At 43.3% G+C, this 22,632-nt stretch overlaps 1 protein-coding gene across 4 annotated transcripts in view; it reads right to left on the bottom strand.

Moving 5' to 3' along the window:
• Rnf13 (ring finger protein 13) overlaps positions 1-14,826 on the bottom strand; it is a 79,975-nt gene extending 65,149 nt beyond the window's left edge. The window contains exons 1-2 of one of the 4 annotated variants that reach the window (XM_075950911.1): positions 14,158-14,276; positions 7,820-7,882 (exon numbers count right to left, since the gene is read on the bottom strand). The gene's annotated coding sequence lies outside the window, so the exon portion shown is untranslated. Of the gene's footprint in view, positions 1-7,819; positions 7,883-14,157 lie in introns of all 4 variants that reach the window. The other 3 variants (XM_075950912.1, XM_075950909.1, XM_075950910.1) reach the window with 3 other exon arrangements.
• Positions 14,827-22,632: the final 7,806 nt, after the last annotated feature.

Below are 22,632 nucleotides of genomic sequence, written 5' to 3'. Positions count from 1 at the left end.
CCCTTAGCTTAGTTAACTGTGATGCTGTGATTGCAAGCATTCAGTCCCAACTGGCAAATGGCTCAGCACTGTCCTTGGACCCAAAGGTAAACCAAACTGAATAACAAAAACAAACAAACAAACCTCAATTTTTTTAAGCATCCTGGAACTATTCAGGTACGAATAGCAATTTTGTAGCCATAGGGAGCAATATCAGGAAACAGGGACCATACAATATGCTAAACTATGGTATAAGTATACAGATATACATTACAGAGGCAGGAGAGTAGAAAGCCTATGGGGCTTGAGAAACTGCTGAGAATAATGGACATGTTTGTCAACTTCATTATTGTAGTTGTTTCATAGCTACGGAAATGTCAGTGTTTATCAGAGTTTATACTCAATATCTGTAAGTTTTTTTCAATCAACTAGTCAAAACTCTGTTTTTAATATTGTGAAAAAGATGGCCAGAAATGGTCCTTAATCCCAGCTCTCAGGAGGCAGAGACAGGAAGATCTGTGAGTTCAAAGCCATTCTGATCTAAATAGCAAGTTCCAGGCAAGTCAGAGCTACCTGAGAAAGCCTGCCTCAAAATATAAATAGACAGACAGATAGATAGATAAACTATGATAAGATATTAAATAGTCGAAATGGAGGAAGGACAGAGATAAGAGCAAGGAAAGAGATATCTTGATTGAGGGAGCCATTATAGGGTTAGCAAGAAACCTTGCTCTAGAAAAATTCCCAGGAATCCACAAGGATGACCCCAGCTAAGACCCTAAGCAATAGGGGAGAAGAGGCTTGATCTTGACTTGCCCTGTAATCAGACTGATGAAGATCTTAAATATCACTATAGAACCTTATCCAACAACTGATGGAAACAGAGGCAGAGACCCTCATCAGAGCACTGGACTGAGCTCCCAAAGTCCAATGGGAGGAGTGAAAATATGAGCAAAGAGGTCAAGACCATGATGGATACACCCACTGAAATAGTCCACCTGAGCTAATGGGAGCTCACAAACTCCAGCCGGACTGGGAAGGAACAAGCATAGGACCAAACTAGTCCCTCAGAATGTGGTTGACAGTTGCATGACTGGGGCAGACTGAGGGGCTACTGGAAGTGGCAACAGGATTTATTCGTACTGCTTGTACTGAAATTTTTGGAACCTGTTCTCTTTGGATGGATACCTTGCTCAGCCTAGATATAGTAGGAAGGGCCTTGGACCTTCCCCAAAGCAATGTTTCTTATCCTCTCTGAGTATTGGGGGGGGGGGGGGGCAGATAAGTGGCGGGGAGTAGTAGAAACTTGGATTGGTATGTATAATGGAAAATGATAGTTTGTTTTCTTTTAAAAATAAATTAAAAATAGATAGATAGATGAATAGATAGATAGATAGATAGATAGATAGATAGATAGATAGATAGATAGATAGAAAAAAGGCTGAGGCTCCCAAAAAGATAAACATAGAAAAGGGATCCTTTTTCCACAGCTGGGATCCAGTCCTCAACTGAGTATGGTGAAAGAAAACTAGGCACAGATAATTTCAGTAGGCTGTCCAGATAGAGCTGATCCAACGCAGGAGAACAAAAAAAGCAAGACACAGCCAGAGTTTGTGATACAGGCAAGAAAAGTCTTGTGTACGGATAGCAACAAGGAATTGCTGCAGAACACAGATGAAATGTGGAGTATTTGTGAGAACTGGTTAAAGAATCCCCTTCCTAGGCCTCCAAAGACCTAAGGGCCTTGTAGAGAGCTAAGCATCCTGCTACCCGAGGCCTGCATGAGAGCTGTAATACTAGACGATGTCACCTGCCACTACACCCACCTGCCTGCTGCTTTCACTCACTGGTGTCACAACTGAAGGATACAAAAGCTACCAAACACCAGCACATGGCTTCCTTTCACTGCTCAGATGCCAACACAAAGGTGCACAGCGAAAACTGCTCGTGAGGTTTCAGGTAGGAACACCAACTCAGTTGGAAAATGGACGTGTGTGATATTCTGACAAAGAACTCATCTACACTCTGTCCATGTCGTGGGTGTGCTTGTGGCTTAATTTAAAGGAGACAAATTAACTGGCCTGGCAGAGGCAAATTCAATACAGCACAGCATTTACGTGAAATATGAAGCTTTGCTTACTAAGTTGATAGTGAAAACTAGGAACAAGAAGTAAAACAGATTGGAAAGCTCGCAGTTTGGCCAGAAAAGAAACACTTCTGAAGGTGAGGTCGAGGTGGTAGCATCCCAAGCACAAAGAAGCCACAGACTTAAGAGAACAGGAAGATGACAGGAAGATCTCAGGTTTTGCATACTGCCCCCATCACACGATCACCGTGTAAAAAGAGAACTCATTTGAAAGCCTCTGTTTGAAGAAGAGATCTCAAAGATGCCTGCTTGCACAAGGCCACCTAGGGAAGTGCTTCCCAGGGTTAGTACCCAAGCAATCAGTGGTAACTGCAACCATCTGTACAAACAGGCCAAGTTGCTGTTTAACCTGGAAGACAATGGAATTGTCCATGGGTTGCAGGTTTTACAGCATTGCAGAATGCAATAAGTAGGAAGTCATAAAAGCTCAGACTTTTAAAAAAACCTGGAAACTCCAGCATGTTTAACATCCCTGAAGGCAAACACCAAACATACATGACAATGAAGCTGTAACCTAAACTCACACCACACCAAAACAATAACAGAAAAGTGGATCAATGACCTTAAAAAAATAAGAGCTCTCAATGAGAAAAGACTTTAGAGAAAATACAGGACCAGGTCTGACAGTACACACCTGTAAATCAGGAAGATGAAGGAAACATCAAAATTCATATAGCTTACCCCAGATACTGAAATACTATTTCAAAAGAAAAAAAAAGCCAGGAAAAGTGGGACACCTATAATCTAAGAAGCTGGGAAGCAGAGGCAGGTGAGCTCTATGAGTTCAAGGCTGGCCTGGTCTACACAGAAACAGAAAGTTCCAGGCCAGCTAGTACTACATACTAAGGCCCTATCTCAGAAAAGGAAAGAAAGACAGAAAGACAGAAAGACAGGAAGACAGGAAGACAGAAAGAAAGAAAGAAAGAAAGAAAGAAAGAAAGAAAGAAAGAAAGAAAGAAAGAAAGAAAGGGGTAAGTTTCCATATTAGCAATGACTTCTTAGAAATGGCATCAAAAGCATGAGTAAAAAAGATATAAATTGGGCTCCTCAAAATTGAAAACTTTTACGTATCAAAGAACATTATTAAGATAGAAACCACACACAAAAGGAAAGAAAATCTGTACATCTGTATATCTGATAAGGATCTAATACCTGGAGTACAGAAAGGAGCTGGAGAGAGGGCTCAGCTGTTAAGACTGCTTACTGCTCTCTCGGAGGACCAGGATTCAATTCCAGGTTCCCAGCATCCTCCTCAGACAGCTCACCAACACCCTCTTCTATCCTCCAAGGGGACCCACACAGATACACAATAGAAACAAAATAAATTTCAACATATACAAACTACATTTTTGTTGTTGTTGTTGTTTTTGTTGTCTGTGTAGCTCTAGTTGTCCTGGAATTCGCTCTGCAGACCAGACTGGCCTCAAACTCAGAGATCTGCCTACCTCTGCCTCCTGAGTGTTGGAATTAAACATGTTTGCCACCATTGCCTGGCCATATAAACCACTTTTTAAAAATTCAGTATCAAAAAGATAATTTTTAAGAGACAAAGAACTTAAACAAGTCTTCAAGAAAACGTGCAAATGGCAAATGAGTGCATGAAAAGATGCTCAAGGTCATTGGTGACACAAATCAAAATCACGAGTAGGGCTGGGCATAGATAGTGGCACGGACCTTTAATTCCAGCACTTGGGAAGCTGACAGAGCTCTGACGGTTTGAGACTAACCTCATCTACATAGCGAGCTCCAGGTATAGTGAGACCATGCCTCAAACAAACAAACCACAGGTAGGTACCACTCACAAGAGTAACAATAATAATGTTTAAGACAGAAAACAGGATGCTGGAGAAGAATCAGTAGATAAAGTCCTTGCTGCCACACAAATATAAAGATCGAGTTCAGATACCCAGCACTCGGAAAGTTGGTCACAGTGTGAACAGCTGTCACCCCAGTACTGAGGAAACAGGAACAGGAGGACCAATGTGGCTTGCTGAACAAGCGAGCTACAGATTAGACTGTCTCAAAATTTAATGTAGAAAGGGACCAAGGAAGACACCCAGCATCACACACACTCACTCTAGAACATATGCACACACATGCACGGGCATAAACCAGACAGACATACACCAAACCGAAAATTAGAAAAAGAAAGAGGAACTGTTACAAAGACACGGAGAAATCCGTACCCTCACCCTCTGCCAACGTAAATATCGGTTATTCTAGACACTATGGAAAACAGTTACGCAGGTTCCCTAAAAAACTAGACACAGGCTTACCATAAGCAATTACAATCTTGGTACAAAGAAATAAAAACTGGTACCCAAACACATCCTCATTGATTAATGCTAACAAAAACACTAAACACAAACAGGCAAAGGGTTAAAACGATTCAAATATCCATCAATGACTGAATAAATTGTGTCTGTAGAGGAATATTACACAGTAGTTTAAATGTGCTAGTACATGTTACTGTATGTCAGTAAGTGAATGCTACTAAGTCACAACCATATAACATTTGATTCCCTATAAAATACCAGAGTAAGTAAATACATAAAAAGAAAAATAATTACCGGTTGATATGGCTAAGGGTATTAGGAAATAAAGAAAAGTAGCTGCTAATGGTACAGGATTTTTATTTTGAAGTGGTGAAAACATTTCAAAACTAAACAACATTGAAATATACAAAATGCCACTGACTTGCTACTTTTTAAACGATTAGGTCTTTTTGGTGTAAGGGGGGCATTGTGAGTATGTGGCGCAATGCGCGAGTGTGCTGTATGCATCATGCGCACACATATGTGGGGCCGGCAGAGGACATGTGTTCCGCTATCACTCTATGACTTCCTGCCACAGACAGGGCCTCTCGCTAGAATGGCCAGCCAGCCAGCTCTCAGCATCAGCGCCTTATTCACAGCCTTGCCCAGCTTTTCATGCGGACGCTACAAGTTCGAACTCAGGTCCTCACGTGGCAGGGCAAGTGCTCTTATCCACTACATCACCTTCCCAATCCCTAAACAGTTAATTTGTTAGGTTAATATCAATTCTTACCCTGCCAAAAAAAATCAATTAGTATTTATAATTCATGAGCATATAGTACTTTCTTTCGAAAGGTCAAAAATGGAAATTGTAAGACAAGTAACCGGATAAATTCAACATTGACAGGTGCTTTCTGTAAGAAGAGTTAAAGATCAATGACTGCTTTCTCTCCCAGGGCTCCGCGCAGAAACACTCACTTCTCATCAGCTCATTAGAGCTCTTTCCCTCTGTTGAGATCCACTCCCTCTGCAAAGTTTAAGTGGATAGTTCAATCATTAAAAACTGAACTTGAACTAGACAACACTTAAGCAATAAAGCATTAACACATTTCTAACTTCCTTAGAAATTATTCTCAAATTATTTTACCCAACCAGAAGTTCTCATACATCAGTGAACAGAATTATCCCAAAATCTATTGCTCATTCAATTATATAAATGTGGCTATGGATATTTACATGTCTTAATGTACATATGTTTCATGATTATCAGTACCCTAAAAAAAAACATGATACTAACAATGTTTCTTAGACTTTGTCCTTCAAACACCGATTTCATCAACATCTATGATCATGATTGAAATAGCATAACTGTCTTCTTCCAGCCTCACCCTCTTGTAAGAGGAAGGCAAAGTTACACACAAAAATGTCTCAACAAGTAGGAGGAGGAGCACAAGAGAGAATAAAAGTAAATGAGTATGCTCAAAACATTTAATAAATATGAATGAAAATGTCATAATTAATATATGGTGGGAAAAAAGGAAATGCCTGACCATGCTACGACCTGTGTAAAATTCCTTGGCAGATCACACGGATGTCAAAGACAGATCTACTTACACTCGCTCTCTCTGAACTCAGTCCCTGGCCATCCTCCATACTCCCTTCTTCTCACTGAAAACACTGTCCAGCAGCCTCTCATTCTGCTTTGTTGGTACCACCACAAGGTAACCAAACCAACTGATCATCATTCTTGTGTTACCCCCTCATGCTAGGGATCCTTTTTCTTTAAACATCTACAGATTAGGAACTGACATTCTCTGATTCTGTACGTCTCGCATCTCATGCCAGGAAATAACACAAGGGACCAGTGTACAAAGGTAAACATGAAAAGGTGAGGAACCACTCACTATGGCCTAGCACTGAAGCTCCATGGGAAACACTCAGCTCCTTCTCCTCTGACAACTGTATAGTAACTACATTGTACCCTGTTTTAAAGTGTACACGGCAGTCATTAGCAAATAGCACCAAAACATAATGTGGATTTGATAAAAATCCACTCTTAAACCTATGTCATTAACCAAAAGCAGTTATTTAGCTTCATTTGTATGCAAAGGAACTTTATAATCAGCTCTATTTTATCTATGTTAGTAAAGCAAAATATTAATGCAACATTTTTGCAAGACATCTCAAAAGCTGATTTTTTTAAGCTGAAAAATTCCAATTACCTTACCAATGGGAAAATTAATTGGAAGGTAAAAAAAAAATCGTTATTGTTAGTGAACAATAATACCCAGGTTCCCTTAATGTTGAAGCTTTTGTCTCCAACAACCTTATTTCTATTGGTCTCCTAGATCAGCAGAAATACAATTCACAGCAGGTCTCTCTTTGTTCATCGAGCGAATGCATAGTCCTTAATACTTACTGCACTACAAATTTCCTTCAAAGCCTGCTCCCTGCCTGGGCACAGCCTCTTCCTGTCTATCATGAACTTTTAATGTGCACTTATATTTGCATGCATTAAGAGCTTTCTGACTTTAAACCATTTGTCTCAAAGGAGATAACAAAAGCAAAGTTGAAGACACAACAATTTACCATTCAACATATGTATAACCCTTGGCACTGTTCAAAAGGTAAGACACTGTAGTGGGAGGGGGGACTCGGAGAGAGGGGAGGAAACATAAGAAAGACATGATCCATTCCTTCCTTCAGAGTGCTCCTCACAACCCACCAGGATCTGGTATCGTTATTCTTATCTGCTTAAGTAGTATGGCTTGAACATACAGTAGAAAAAAAAAATCTAATTACCATAATAAAAAGGTACCCGTTTCTCCCACAAAAAGGCCAGCTCCAGAAGGACAGGGCTCCTGTCCCTTCAGTTAAATGATGCTGACTAAGTGCCTAGCACATGACAAAAAAGGGAATGAATAAATATTTGTTGGGTGAAAGGATGCTGGGTAAAAGAAGAAAGCCATGCAAGCAGCGGGGTTCGAGTACTGTTTCTACTGAGATGACATGTGTGCGGGCCTGCTCTCTCTCCATGCTCACCAGCAAACACACTTTTGTTTGACTGGCCACTCACTCAGGCCTAACATGACATCAGAGAACTAAAAATAATTCAGGGAGAAAGTTCACAGCATAATTTAAAATCAAGAAATTGCATGTAAGCCTAGAAAATCTGCTTGCTAAGGGGAAAAATAAAAAAACCCTACAGGCCCTTCTATTACTTAATCCTGAGCCCTTTCGATGTAAAGAGGGCTCTGAGACACTGCTCCTTCTTTTTTACCACAGGTCCCATCACAACACAAACATCCCAATTACTCTCTACCACTTTCCACATATTGACTAATTTTCCAAACAACTCCGACTCAGAACTGCTACCATCGTCATTTCACAGAAGGGGGAAACGGAAGCCAGAGGATGGAAGGCAAAGGGATTTACTCACAGATCTTCACTCTGCCTGCCATCCCAGGTAGCCTTTCTCCCTTTGCAGTTCTTCCAGTGTGAACTTGGGAAGAAACAGAGTACACTCTGTAGTTGTGTACTGACTTTGTTGTCCCGCAAAGTCTCACCCCATCTCTGAATAAGGGTTTTGCTATGAGCAATTCAAGTTAATCGACAAAGAAATAATTAGATCTAACATGGAAATGTTGCTGAGCCTTGCAGAATACAAAACTCAAAACATCTTCCGACATTCTTAGCGTGAGAATCTCTGGTCTCCAGTTTACTGTTCTGAGAAATGGGAGCCTTGTGTGTTTACACTTTTCCTGCGGCCCCAGAACACTAATGAGACATGCTACAGGAAAACGTCAGCGCATTCCTACTAAGTGGGGAACTCTCAGTCCTGAGGTATTGCCAGCGCCCCAAGTAGGAACGGCAGTTTGGGCCACTTCCTCATGGTGTGAGCCTCACTCCTCCGCTCATGGAACAGCTTCCAGTATCCACTTTACCTTTGCACTGCTCAGCATCTTCTCCATCACTCCGTCTCTCCTTAGAACCCATCCACTAAATGTGCTCATCGTAAGATCCTTTATTTACACTACTAGCATCAATACTCCCCCAGATCCGCCCAAAGCCATGTCCATTCCCGATGTTAATCTAAACATGTCAAACCTACCCTTCATTACAACCTCCACACTTTGTCTCAACTCTATGGAACTCCCATCTCAGGCTCCCACTTCTCCACTGGACCTCTGTTCCCAAATTAAAAGAGGGATTGGTCACAACTAAAAGTCAAATGCTCAAGTCAAATGGATCAAAGACCTCAACATAAAGCCAGCCACACTGAACCTTATAGAAGAGAAAGTGGGAAGTACACTTGAACGCATTAGTACAGGGAACCACTTCCTAAATAGAACCCTAGCAGCACAGACACTGAGAGAAACAATTAATAAATGGGACCTCCTGAAACTGAAAAGCTTCTGTGAAGCAAAGGACATGGTCAACAAGACAAAACGATAGCCCACAGAATGGGGGAAAGATCTTCACTAACCCTACATCAGACAAAGGGCTGATCTCCAAAATATACAAAGAACTCAAGAAATTGGACACCAAAAGATCACATAATCCAATTTAAAAAATGGAGTACAGACCTAAACAGAGAACTCTCAACAGAAGAATCTAAAATGGCTGAAAGACACTTAAGGAAATGTTCAACATCCTTAGTCATCAGAGAAATGCAAATCAAAACAACTCTGAGATTCCATCTTACACCTGTAAGAATGGCCAAGATCAAAAACACTGATGACAACTTATGCTGGAGAGGTTGTAGGGAAAAGGGAACACTCCTACATTGCTGGTGGGAATGCAAGTTGGTACAACCCCTTTGGATGTCAGTGTGGCGATTTCTCAGAAAATTAGGAAACAACCTTCCTCAAGACCCAGTAATACCACTTTTGGGTATATATCCAAAGGATGCTCAATCGTGCCACAAGGACATGTTCGTAGCAGCTTTGTTTGTCATAGCCAGAACCTGGAAACAACCTAAATGCCCCTTGACTGAAGAATGAATAAGAAAAATGTGGTACATTTACACAATGGAGTACTATACAGCAGAAAAAAATAATGACAGCTTGAATTTTACAGGAAAATGGATAGAGCTAGAAAACATTATTTTGAGTGAGGTAACCCAGATACAGAAAGACAATTATCACATGTACTCACTCACAGGTGGTTGTTAAACGTAAAGCAAAGAAAGCCAGCCTACAAACCACAATCCCAGAGAACTTGGACAACAATGCGGACACTAAGAGAGACTTACATAGATCTAATCTACATGGGAAGTAGAAAGTAGAAAAAGACAAGATCTCCTGAGAAAATTGGGAGCATGAGGACCTTGGGGGAGGATTGAAGGGGGGAGGGGAGGGTCAGAGAGGGGAGCAGAGAAAAATGCAGAGCTCAGTAAATATCAATAAAATAAAATAAATAATAAGTCAAATGCAAAATCCTTAATCTGGCATTTGAGGGTCTCCACACTCTACCGTTTCTCTTCATTAGGCTGTTCCTTGAATATATGACGTTAGCAAATGTTCTCTTTCTCTAAACCTCTGCCTTGATGATGTCCTCCTGGGGTCTGTTGTCTCCCCTGCTCCTCCATTTACTGTCAATTAAGCAAACAACCACATCCTCGATGTAAGAACAAGCCTGAGGCTCATCATTCTCTCTAAGGATTTACAAACTGTCCCAGTGCCCAGGCATTATGAGTAAAGAGTTAAGCAAACTATCCAAAGTCACCAGCAAGGAAAAAGTCAAATACCCAAGAGTAGTCTACGGGGCATTATGACGTGTGTAGTATATACATGTGTACACATGTGCATAGACTTAAGAGGTCAGAAAGGGAGTTTGGGTATCCTTTATCAGTCTACAGTTCTACACCTTATTTCCTTGAGAAAGGGTCTTTTACTCTGGTTTTTTGCTAGCCTGATGGCCAGCCAGCCCCAGTCATCTTCCTGTCTCCCACCATCTCCCAAGGCTGGGGTTACAGGTGTGGGCCACTCTCAGATTCTTCGCATGGGTGCTAGGATCTACACTAAAGTCTTCATGCTTATGCAGCACATGCTCTTACACACTGAGCCACCTTCTTAGTCTCACGCTGTGCGTTTTTTAAGGAATGCCACCCAGCGACTGGCTTTATATAGTGGGTGTCAATTCGATCTATTCTCCTACAGGCATGAACTCGTGCTTCTCGTCTGTAAGAACGGTACATAGTCTCGTCTGTAAGAACAGTACATAGTCTCATCTGTAAGAACGGTACATAGTATCGTCTGTAAGAACGGTACATAGTATCGTCTGTAAGAAAGGTACATGTTCTCGTCTGTAAGAACAGTACGTATTCTCGTCTGTAAGAATGGTATGTATTCTCGTCTGTAAGAATGGTACATATTCGTCTGTAAGAACGGTACATAGTCTCATCTGTAAGAACGGTACATATTCTCATCTGTAAGAACGGTACATATTCTCGTCTCTAAGAACGGTATACATAACTGGGCACAGAGGAGACGGCTCAGCAGTGCTTCCTGCTCCTCCAGAAGATCTGAGTTTGGTTCTCAGCACCTACATCAGGTGGCTCACAGCTACCTTAACTCAAGCCTCAGGGTACCCAACACCTGCAGGCCTCCACAGTCACCCACAAAACATGTGTCATTCACTCACACAGACACACATACACAAAAAGAAAAAATATATATAAGTTGAAATAATTTAGCCAGACAAGATGGCACATGCCTTTAATCCCTGCACTAGGGAGGCAGAGGTAGGAAGAGTTCTGTGAGTTTGAGGCCAATCCAAACTTACACAGCAAGTTTTAGGCCAGCCAAGTCTACATAGTGAAACCCTCACCACCACTTAAAATAATAATAATAATTTTTTAATGTTAAGGGTGTATTAGGGCCAGTGAGATGACTCAGAGGGTAAAGACACTTGCTGCCAAACATGAAGACATGAATTTGACCTCCGGATCCTAAGTCATATGAAAAAAGCATCTCCCACAAGTTGTCCTCAGCCTCCACATGTGCACTGTGAGTATATGTGTGCACACATACAAAAAACAATTTTGTCGGGCTGAAGAGATGGCTCAGTGGTTAAGAGCATGGCCTGCTCTTCCAAAGGTCCTGAGTTCATTCCCAGCAACCATATGGTGGCTCACAACCATCTCTAATGAGGACTGGTGCCCTCTTCAGGCCTGCAGGCATACACACAGACAGAATATTGTATACATAATAAATAAATATTTAAAAAAAACAAAAACAATTTTGTCATAATTGTATTATCTACCACACTAATGAATTTGAGAGCTGTATGTGATAATACAAAGTAATTAGAAATCTATTGAACCCATACCTAATATTAACTATTATGCTTTGTTATTTGTATACTTGGACATATAAATTTTGACACTAGCAATGATATACTTTTATTCTTCTCAAATCAACCTTTGTGCAGTGCAAAATCTTTATAAAAGCTTAATTCTGGCTGGGTGGTGGTGACACACACCTTTAATGCCAGCACTCAGGAGGCAGAGGCAGGTGGATCTTTGTGAGTTCAAGACCAGCCTGGTCTACAGAGTGAGCTCTAGGAGAGGTTCCAAAGCTACACAGAGAAACCCTGCCTTGAGAAACTTAACAATGCTTATTAAGTGCCTTCCTCTTTTCATGTTGCCGGAAAACACCACACCAGCACCACAAGGCGATAACAACTCAAACAGTGGAAATCACTGTTTGGTTTACTCATCTGCTTTCAGCTATACATTATTAATTCCTAATTTTAAAATGTCCAGAGTCATAATTTTTTAGTTAATATTAACATAAGTATACCATAATATTTTTATCAAGCCAGCTAAAACCTATTTGTAATAAAACTACAAAGCATAAAGAGTCAGCCCACCACTATCCGCCTGCCCCTAGAGTCAAACCCCTACTCCACCCTCTCTTTGCTGAAGTAGTGCCTGAAATCTGATATAAAACCTGTTCGTCTCAGATGTAGAAACATCAAAGGAAGCAAGCTGCATGCTAGTCACATGGGTCCACCAAAACCCTTAAAGAAATAGCAAGGATAAATGAGAAATTAGCCCCGAACCCTTCCATAATCGACTTCCCTAACCATGGTTTTTGTACACATGATTTACACTGCCCATCAAGACATCATGCTGACTTCAAGTAAGGCAGAGCGAAGCACACACCCGCTGCTAGGATAACTGTCATTCCGTACACAGAGAAAACTGTGGGTCCTGCACAACCGATTCAATGAAGCTGAACTACATCACACGATGGGTTTCACGTCATTTCATCTTCACAACTTTCCCACTTTTTTCACTTTTTAACTTTTGCTTATTGTGTGTGTTTGACTTGGGAGGGAAAGCACACACGACAGGGTTCATGTGGAGGGCGGAGGGCAGCTTGGCCGAGTCCGTTCTCCCCTTCCACGTCTACAAGGGCTCTAGAAAATCTAATTCAGGTCACTGGGCTTGCACAGCAAGCTCTCCTACTCACTGAAACATCTCCCTAGCCCTTTCCATATTTATTGATGTCCCAAAACACAAGGGGTAAAGTCTAGTCTCACTCCCCAGTTTGCAACCTGTCTTTTGAAATATTTGTTTTCCCCAAAATCTACAATAATACATTCTACAACTTCCTCTTGACACACATTTAAAAAAAAATTGAAACTGATTTTCTATAAATTAAAAGAAAAATCAATCCATGAAACCCTGTGGCCCTGCACTCAAGTCCAGCTGTGGTCCCCTAAAACGGAGTTATCTTTTTGACCCATTAAAAACTATCTTTAAACAAGGTTTGATGGCCCAGTAATTTCAGTACTCGGTAGGCTGAGTCAGAAGCATAGCCAGTTTGCGGTCCGTCTGGGCTACACAGAGATCCTGTCTCAAATAAACAAACCAGGACCCTATGACAGATTAAACCTCTCAAGAGCTCTTCCGGAAATTTGCAAATGGCCTGTTTCTACTGGCTCTTTGGAGGCGCGACCAACTTTACTGTGTTGGGTCAGAAAGCGCAGCTGTCTTCTAGTCACTGCCTGAAGGAATGCAGATTCCACTGTAACTGCTGCATCACTGGGCGAACAACACCGGGGCAGGTTCGGGGCAGACGTCAGCCCACAGCAGCTGCCCACGGTGCTGAAAGTGAGGGTAAAACGGGAGTTGCGGAAATTAACTACTGCCAGATTAGGACAAAATACAGCCATTTACCAAAAGCCAGCAGAGAACACGCAGCAGAGGCTACCAAAGTTGTTTCCCTCTGGGGGAACAGATCAATTCATAAGCGTCCTTGCCGAAGTTCTAACTTCAAAAATTGGGCGGGGGAGGGGGGGTGTGCAGTGTGTAGCTCTAGCAAGGTCACGTCTAAGCCTGAAAGCTGAGCTTTTAGGGAAGGAAGGGGGCGGGGGAGGGAGGCGGTGAGAAAGAAAGGAAGCGAGCGATCGCATTTTTTTTCTTCTTTTTTTTTTTTCAAAGACAAAACTGGCCCGGGAGAATTTTCTCCAAAGACTTAAGAGTCAAGTGCTGGGTCAAGGGAAGTCTTCCAAGTATCTTTCCAAGCCACAGGCACCTCTGGAAGGGAACGTGGGAAGCAAAACCCACGACCCGACAACTTCAGACCGACAAGCCCGCAGGACGGGGCGCTAAGAACCGGTGTCCCGCACGGGCGTGTACTGACACCGAAGGGCCCTACAAGTCCCCGCCGCGGGCCACCGCACCCAGGCCGGAGGGGGTGTGTTCTCCCGGCCAGGCCCGAGGACAACCCCCGCCCACCGCGGCCGAGCGACGCTGGCTCTTACCTGAAGTCCGGCCCCGGAACCCAGGCTCGCGGGCACCCGGGAGAAGTCGCTACCCGGACTTCATGACTGAGGATCCGCACCGAGCCCCTACCCAAGCGAGTCCGAGCAGGGACGACAACAGCAGGGCGAGCGGAAGTCCCGCCTCTCGCGCCTCATTGGGCCACACTGGGAGGTAGAGAGACGCTATTGGGCTGTGGTGTTGCCCGTCAGGGCCCCGCCCCTCTCGCCGAGTCGCACCGCCTGCTCCGGCTGGCCTGGGAGCTCTGCCCAGTTGTTAGTGTCTTACTGAGCCGCGTGAGCTGTCATCCCCCGTCGAGGAAGGGGAGATGAGGGAGGGCCGGCTTTCGGAAGCCTTGGGTGCTGTGGAGAAACCACCCGCGACTGCTCCGGGCCGCTTGACAGAGGACGGACGTGCGGAGCGTGAGGCCCTAGCAGAGGCTGCGAGTCAGAGCAGTCCGCGCCTCTTCCCTGCACCCATCCCGGGTCGAGGAGCCGAGAAGTGTCGCGCGGCCCTCCAGCTAGCAGGCCGACGAGGGCGGGGACCGCCGGGCGACGCCTCGCTTTGGAATCCAGGTCGGGTTGGAGCGAGCTGCCTGAGGTCTGGGCTGGAACCCCTGAGGCCTGGCAGGGAGCCGCGCTCACCACCACACTGCTGGACTAGCAAAAGTCCAAACCACGTGATCCAGTCCTCCGAAAGCTTTCCAGAATCTTTATCACATTCCGAGGAACGAAAATCTCCTTCCCTTGGCTCTTATCATACATTTTCTCCCCCAGTCTAAATCTTAAAACCAACTACTTAGATTTAGACCTATTGAGCCATCGGCTTTAACAGCTCCGAAACCACTGCGGTTTGTTTTTAATGTAGTTTGATGTAAAGATTGCAGGATCCTGACATGCCCTACTGGTCCTACTGTGGCTTGAAATAATAACTTTTAATAAGGGCTATGCTACTAACAAATTCTTTAATACTGGGGTGGGTATAACAAGAGAGATCAGTAGTTTATAACCTCGTTTGTTTCAGGAGGCCTCGGTGGGTGGGGAACGGGAATAGAAAGATTTCCTCTTCTCTATCTCTTTGTGGCGTTTTAATTAGAACCTACTCTAAATACCACAGGAGCAATCTAAAACACAAATTTGAAGTGTCGAAGATTTAGTTCAGGGGCAGAGCACTGGCCTAGCAAGCACTAGGCTCTATCTGGGTTACGGAAAAGAGAGGGAACACAAAAGAATCAAACTTGAAAAGTAAAGACCACCAAAAACATTTTCACCTGTGTAGACCATACCTGTACAGTCAATGTATTTTTATTCAATTGAGGAGACGTTCAATACTGCCTACTTCTCTGACGAAAGTCATAAAGATCAGGAGACTATTGTTATGAGGGCTAAAGTAATTAGTATAAATAGATCTGCCATTCTTTATATGTATTTTCATTAAATATTCTCAAAATGGTTTGTTATATTAAACCCAATTTCCTGCATAATACAAGTTTTTTAAAGCACAGGAAAAAAACAGCTGTTAATTCCTTAAATAAGGGCTCTTAAGGAAGGAACATTTTGCTTCTATTATCCGCCTCTGTAGACTATGGTAAGTGTAAGTTCTCCCAGAAAGAAACAAGGCAATATGTTTGTGTTGCACTTGGGCAGACTAATGAGTTTTGCTAGTCATTGCTAGTGTATAGTTTATAAATACATATTCCCCTTGGATTGAGTGAAGGCAGATTAGAAGACATATTGGAATGGGATATTTTTAATTGTGGTTTTCACGAGTATGTAGAGTTTAATAGGGTATATGATCACTGAAGTGACCTGCATTGGCACAAGACAACCCAAGACCAAGTTCCCAGCCCAAAGATTTATTTATGCCAGAGGGACAAAGTGCAGGGAATAAGAGACAAGGACAAGAAATAGACAGGAGGGGCCGGGCGATGGTGGCACACACCTTTAATCCCAGCACTAGGGAGGCAGAGGCAGGCGGATCTCTGTGAGTTCGAGACCAGCCTGGTCTACAAGAGCTAGTTCCAGGATAGGCTCCAAAGCCACAGAGAAACCCTGTCTCAAAAAACCAAAAAAAAAAAAGAAAAGAAATAGACAGGAGGGAGACGGGGAAAAGAACAAGGAATAGGGGTAAGGGATATTTGCTCCTGGGAAGAAAGAGAAGAAACAGAGGTGACCCATAGGCAAATGACAGCTTTATTTTTTTTAATTTTTTATGATTTATTTATCTTTATTTTATGTGCATTGGTGTGAAGGTGTCAGATCCCCTGGAACTGGATTTTCAAACAGTTGTGAGCTGCCATGTGGGTGCTGGGAATTGAACCCGGGTCCTCTAGAAAAGCAGTCAGTGCTCTTAACCACTGAGCCATTTCTCCAGCCCGGTTTTTTTTTTAAGGTATTTTTTTTTTGAGACAGGGTTTCTCTGTGGTTTTGGAGCCTGTCCTGGAACTAGCTAGCTCTTGTAGACCAGGCTGGTCTCTAACTCACAGAGATCCGCCTTCCTCTGCCTCCCGAGTGCTGGGATTAAAGGCGTGCACCACCACCGCCCGGCTAAGGTATTTTTTGTTGTTGTTGTTGAGCTATTTATTTTCTCTGCTCCCCTCCCTTCCTCTCCCCTCTCCTTCAGCCCTCTCCCATGGTCCCCACGCTCTCAATTTACTCAGGAGATCTTGTCTTTTTCTACTTCCCTTGTACATTAGATCACAAATGGCAGTTTATAAACATAAAAGGGGAAACCCCTGCGTTAGGATGAGTTGGTTTGTTTTGATTGGGCATCTTAATTAGGATGACCAAAAGGGAACTTTTGATTGCGACACTTCAGTACTAGTTAGGTCAGGAGGAGGAAGTAGCCAAAGAAGAGAATAGAGCTTGATGGCCAGTTTTAGGGATGTAATGTACTGGTTTTTAGCAAAGAAGAGAGAAGAGGGAAAGGCCTGCCAGAGCCGTGTTTGCCATTCTTGGGCCTGCCAGAGTCAATTCATGCCCACCTTTTTGTTTTATTATTCAGTCGCTGGGTGTTTGATAAGTGGGCACCGTTCTCTGGCTGCTTCCTGTTGACATTGGGGCATCATTGTTAGGGGACCCAAGGAAGCTGGGTTGCTGGTCAAGGCTGGGAAGGGCAGGCCGTTTCACTTGTACCATATGGAAGTGTAGGCTGAGTTGGAACAGTCTGTGAGGCTGCACTATCTGGGGCTGGACGCTTTGGCACTGTCTAGGATGTAGATTCCAAGGAAACAGCTGGAGCAATCTGCAGCTGATTTGAAATCTGTTCGAAGAGATAAACACAGGGGTAAAGTTGAATATAAAGAAAAATTTTTATCTTAGATATACATTTGAAATTTCTAGGTCCTGGTAGTTGGAAAGAGGAGTCCCAAGACCAGGAAAAGGGGGCGAGATCTCACCTTTGGAAATAGGCAGTAGCCAGGAAGACTTGGGCTGTTGCTTGTCAGGAGTATTGATCTGGCGTTTGAGAGTTTTGCAAGGAGCCAGGGGAATTTTGATTGGATATATAAGGCTAACTGGAGAACAACTGTTATCTGAAAGTTGGGTCTGGTTGTGTTGGAGAGAATACAAATCGAGAGGCTTCCATTACATCAGAATAGTCTTTTCGGGGGGGGGGGTGTTTAGGTAGGTTTTGAAGTTGATATATTTGAGAAACATGAATAATTGGGGAAGCTCTTGCCAGATGATGAGAGGAATGGTCTGTCACAGGTTTTGGGTTTGGTGTGGGAAGATTGGGAGAACTTGGCTTTGGTTCCCAAAGGGTGAGTTGGATAGTAAAGGGGACAAGTAGCCAGTAGTGGGACAGGGCTGTGCTGGCAGAGCACACGCATGGGGGGATTTTGCTGTTGTGACTCCTAGCTATGCCAGGATGAAGGCACAGCATCTCACACACATAGAGTGCTGGACAGTCAGCATCCCTGCCGTACACAGAGGTTTACATAGGACGTGAAACAGAGGATACGTGTAACAGTGGAGTGTCAAAAAGCTCAGAGAGTATAGATCACACAGAGTGCCTGAAGCGGACAGAAGAGAAAGCAGACACATCCAGGCCCCAGAGTCCCAGTGGGTGCAAGTCTTCCAGGTGGAGGAAGCCATTCCCATCGCCCCACAAGCCCTTATCCCTAGGACATACGGAGTCTTCCAAGGACCCTTCAGGAGTGTCATCACTCTCTGACTGCCCACCCTGGGGCTACACCAACAGAAACCATATCAGCCTATGGAGCCACAAGAGGATTTGACCATTGAATTCAGACAGAGTCCCTTATGCCCCACTCTCATTGAGCTAAGTAGCCCAGAGCTTCTAGATGCACGTTCCTAAAGGTTGACTCACTAGCTGTCACTGTAGTCCAGAGACTCCGTGCAATAAGCAGACACTGAGCAGAGCACCAAAGGAGAGATCAGGGGTGGGGTGTGTGCCTGTCTTGGAAACCTAGCGTTATCTGTGTCTGACATCTTCGGGTTTCTATTGCTGCAAGAGGCACCATGAGCATAGCAACTTTTATAAAGGAAAGTATTGAGGTTGGCTTACAGTTCACAGGTTTAGTCCATTATCTTTGTGGTGGGAAGCACAGTGGCATGTAGGCAGACTTGGTGCTGAAGAAGGAGCTGAGAAATCTACGTCTTGATCCGCAGGCAGCAAAGAAGACTGGGCATAGCTTAAGCATATGAGACCTCAAAGCACATGTTGTGCCCAGATTACGACCCCCAGAGAGAGACCACCAGAGAGGCCCAGACTGTAATAAGCAATGTTTATTTAGCATAATACAAACATGTTTGGAACTCATCTCTAACCCCTGCTGCAATGAGGTAGAGAGGAGTTCCAAACATGTTTGTATTACTCTAAATAAACCTTGCTCATTACAGTCTGGGCCTCTCTGGGGGTCGTAATCTGGGCACAACACACAGGAGTCTACGGGGGCCATTCCTAATCAAAGTACCACAAGAAGTAAAAGACCTCTTCAGTTTTACAGCACATTCGGAGCCAGCTCAGGAACCATAAGGCTGTCTTAGTTATTGTGGCAAACCACCATGACCGAAGTAACTTTTATAGAAGAGACTGTTAAACTGGGCTTTCAGTTTCAGAGGGTGTATTCACCAGAGTTCTCTACAGTAACAGAACTTACCGAATGAATCTCTGTACATATTGAGTGGGGGTTTATCAGAATGACTTAACAGGCTATTGCCTAGCTAACCCAATAATGGTTGCTCAGAAACAGAAAGTCCGAGAATCCAGTAGTCTCAGCTGGTCTTTAGAATACACCAGAATCCTGAAGAAATGGGTCCTAATGCCAGTGAGGAATGGACTTGTTAGCAAGGCGAGAGCAAGGAGGCAAAGAGCAAAAGCTTCTTTCTTCCATGTCCTTATATAGGCTTCCAGCAGAAGATGTGGTCCAGATTAGAGGTGGGTTTTCCCAGTTCAAGTGGTCTAGATTAAAGGTGTTATCTTCCCACCTTAAAGATCCATATGAGAAGTCGATGTTCTCACTTCAAATTAAGCAAAAATTCCACACAGGTATGCTCAATTTTTGCATCTTAGTTAATTTCAGATATAGCCAAGTTAACAACAAAGAATAGCGATCACAGAGGATTAGAGTCTATGAAAGCTGCGGCCTCACATCTTGATCTAAAACAGGAGACAGCTTAATTTGAATTAGGAAGATCAACTTCTAATCAGGAACTTTGAGCGAGGAAAAGACACACTTTTAATCCAGATCACTTGAGTTGGGAAAACCCACCTCTAATCTGGACCACCCCTTCTGCTAGAAGCCTATATAAGGACATGGAATAAAGAAACATTTGCTCTTTGCCATGCCTTCAGTGGCATTAAAGCCTACTTAGAAATTCCACTGTCTTCTGAAGACCAGCTGAGACTACTGGATTCTTGGACTTTCTGTTCCTAGCCAGCCATTATTGGATTAGCTGGACCACAGCCTTTAGTCATTCTAACAAATCCCCTGTGTTTATATAGAGAGAGTGTGTCATTCTCTAAGTTCTGTTTATCTAGAGAAACCTGACTAATACAGCATCTAAAAGGGACACATGCTGGTAATTCCACCAAGGGGCAGCTAAGCAACTTGAGCATAGCCTGACCTATGTGTTAAGATCCTACCTCAAAAAATTAAAAATAAAAAAAGAGGAAGTGAGATTTTCAAACTTAGTGTCTGTCAGTTGTCCATCCTAAAAAGCACGTACAGGGGCTGGAGAGAGGGCTCAGTGGTTAAGAGCACCAGCTGCTCTTCCAGAGGTTCTGAGTTCAATTTCCAGCAACCACATACAGGAGCAAGCATGCATGTGTGAATATATGTATATATGTATGTGATTTAAAAACAACAACAACAACAAAAACAGTACTCAGAATACTCAGAAATCTGCAGTCTTCCTCCTAAAGCCTTACTCAATTCCAAAAACTTTTAAAGGTGAGTTCATCAAACAACCAAGGAATGGATTGTCTACTTTTCACAAATCGGTTTGTGTAATTCAAGAGGGAAATACAATTTTATGTCAAAATTTGATGGTCTTAGTAAGACAAGCATAAAGATCAACTCCATTGTGAATGAATACTCTGTCTCTCTCTCTCTCTGTCTCTCTCTCTCTCTCTGTCTCTCTCTCTCTCTCTCTCACACACACACACACACTCACAGAGAGGGGGGAGAGAGAGAATGAAGACTGACAAAAGACAAAAAAAAAAAACACCAAAACTTTAAAAAGAAACTATGATCCGCCGGGCAGTGGTGGCGCACGCCTTTAATCCCAGCACTCAGGAGGCAGAGGCAGGTGGATCTCTGTGAGTTTGAAGCCAGCACGGTCTACAAGAGCTAGTTCAAGGACAGGCTCCAAAGATACAGAGAAATCTTGTCTCCAAAAAAAAAAGGAAGCCGGGCGGTGGTGGCGCACGCCTTTAATCCCAGCACTCGGGAGGCAGAGGCAGGCGGATCTCTGTGAGTTCGAGACCAGCCTGGTCTACAGAGCTAGTTCCAGGACAGGTTCCAAAGCCACAGAGAAACCCTGTCTCGAAAAACCAAAAAAAAAAAAAAAAAAAAAGGAAGAAGAAGAAAGAAAGAAAGAAAGAAAGAAAGAAAGAAAGAAAGAAAGAAAGAAAGAAAGAAACTATGATCCTGTTTATTCCAGGACTGCAATATAAAATGTATTAAATAAAAAGTTGTAAATTATCACAACAGGTTCAGAAAAGCATCTGATATTTAGGGGAGGACCCTGCAATGTGCAAGTTCGTCACAGAAACCTATGACCACTGACAGAAGCCAAGGCTTGAGGGAAGGAGCTTGAGGATGCCAGCCACAAAAGCCAATGCTGATAAATGTCAGCACAGCAAGGAAATCTGTTTACAGGATGTGGGCTATGCAGGCCTAAAAGAATGCTTGCAAGCTGGTAAGATGGCTCAGCAGTTAACAGCATCTGCTGCTCTCGCAGAGGACCTAGGGTTGATTTGCAGCACCCCCATACTGATTCAAAACTACCCTAGCTCTATAGGATCAGACACATTCTTCTGAGATTCTCTGGCACCCCCTCATGGTCCACGTTCATATATGCAGGCAAGACATTCATACACATAGAACAATTTTTAAGTGCTTGAAATATAGGCCTATAAGAACCAGGATCAGGAGCTCCAATCACTTTCCCTAATCAACATTTTTACCTGGCAATATCATCCAGGTATTTGAATCAGTCTGCTGCTGGTTCAAATTGCAGCGAGAGAGATATCCACTGATAGATTTGTAACACATGACTGTCCTTTGGTCAAGATACCCTCCTTAGCTGTCCCATCAAATCATCCCAAATGACAGCAGAAAAAAAAGCCAGGATGACGTTACCAAAAGAAGATCAAATATACATTCAATAAGAATGAGTGGTTTGCTAGACAGAGCCCACTTTTCATTTCTCCCAGTACTCAGAAGGCAGAGGCAGGCAGATCTCTGTGAGGCTAGCCTGGCCTACATAGCAAGTTCCAGGACAGCCAGTACTACATAATGAGATCCTATCTCAAAAATAAAAAAAAATTAAAAAAAAGGAAGGAAGAAAAGAAAACAAGGCACATTCAAAAGCTTTGGGACTACCTGGCATGGCTTGGTGGAGGTGGGGGAGGTGCTGTCAAACGACGGAAGACGTGAGGATAAGAAAGAAACTCATAAGGCTAGAATATGGTGATTTAATGGTAGATCATAGAGCTGAGTTTGAGATTGTCAATGTTGTTCAGGGAGTGTCCCGGACTAACCACATCAGCCTCATCTAGAAGCATGTGATCTTCCTGCGAGTTACTAAAAGTCTTTAAGACAACACAATAGAAGTTCAAGCTGTATTTAAAAGGCCTTTTAGAGCTTCAAATAGAGGAATGACAGAGACTGAGGAAAGAGATTTAGAGACTGTGGAAATAACTGAAGACTGTAATGCTCCGGACTGAGCAAGGGCACTAACGGTGGGAAGGAAAGGTCAGCTAAATATCTGGGGGCTGTTGACATAGCT

The sequence above is a fragment of the Microtus pennsylvanicus genome, chromosome 16 (assembly GCF_037038515.1).
Source record: "Microtus pennsylvanicus isolate mMicPen1 chromosome 16, mMicPen1.hap1, whole genome shotgun sequence".
Classification (NCBI taxonomy): domain Eukaryota; kingdom Metazoa; phylum Chordata; class Mammalia; order Rodentia; family Cricetidae; genus Microtus; species Microtus pennsylvanicus.
This window is presented reverse-complemented; position numbering and strand designations above follow the sequence as displayed.